This window comes from Cystoisospora suis (assembly GCF_002600585.1).
Source record: "Cystoisospora suis strain Wien I chromosome Unknown contig_1147, whole genome shotgun sequence".
NCBI lineage: Eukaryota > Apicomplexa > Conoidasida > Eucoccidiorida > Sarcocystidae > Cystoisospora > Cystoisospora suis.
The window spans coordinates 1-680 of record NW_027153948.1 but is presented as its reverse complement, the minus strand read 5'-3'; the positions used below and the strand labels follow the sequence as shown (position 1 = coordinate 680).

The following is a 680-nucleotide window of genomic DNA, read 5'->3' as shown; positions in this document are numbered from 1 at the left end:
GAAGAAGAAGAAGACGCCGCAAGGAGAGCGAGGGAAGACCCGAAACTACGAATTTGGATGAGCCTCGGACGAAATAAAGACGAATTTCCGCCCATTCGCGTAGCCTGAGAAAGGTGTGGAAGAGTTCACCGCAGTGGGCGCTGTGTGGAACGTAGACAAAAGTGAAGAAAGAAAGAGAGAAGCTATGGTACGAACAAAGAAGGAAGTTTAGAGAAAAAGTGGACCCCTCGTGTCACGTTACAGTGAGTGCTTTGCAAGGATGTGCCTGAACGATCAGCGAGATCATCTTCAGAAGAGAGTCTTACAGCCCCTACTGAAGTTCAACTGGAAGAATGCCGTCCATAGATAATGCCAGTAAGGTACAAGCCAGAAGACGACTGGTAAGAAGTATACCAGGCAGCTAAGTTTGATTTCTTTGCATGTGGGTTTAGGGTACCGGGTGTGTATTATGTATTCTCTCACCTGTTTTTTCCCCCCGCGACGACGAATGTTGGGAAGCAAGACAAAGCCAGAAAGAAAGGAGGAGAAAAATCGTCTTTTAGGAGGGAGGAAAGAAACAAAGGCGGGAGATAACACCCGGTTCATGATTAGTCTAGCAGGAAGACACTCGAAGGGCTTATTGCGGTTCTCTCCCCTTCGACTTTTCGTCTCCGGCTGCACATCTCGTCTACGGGAGGGGG

At 48.5% G+C, this 680-nt stretch overlaps 1 protein-coding gene across 1 annotated transcript in view; it reads right to left on the bottom strand.

Moving 5' to 3' along the window:
* The window catches only part of CSUI_002734 (replication factor c subunit), a gene marked incomplete at its 3' end in the record, with an annotated part of 7,290 nt that extends 6,619 nt beyond the window's left edge, over positions 1-671 (bottom strand). Inside the window, exons 1-2 of the mRNA XM_068062933.1 lie at positions 463-671; positions 1-140 (exon numbers count right to left, since the gene is read on the bottom strand). The exon at positions 1-140 is cut by the window's left edge and continues 1,000 nt beyond it. The remainder of the gene's footprint in view (positions 141-462) is intronic.
* Between the last annotated feature and the right edge of the window lie 9 nt (positions 672-680).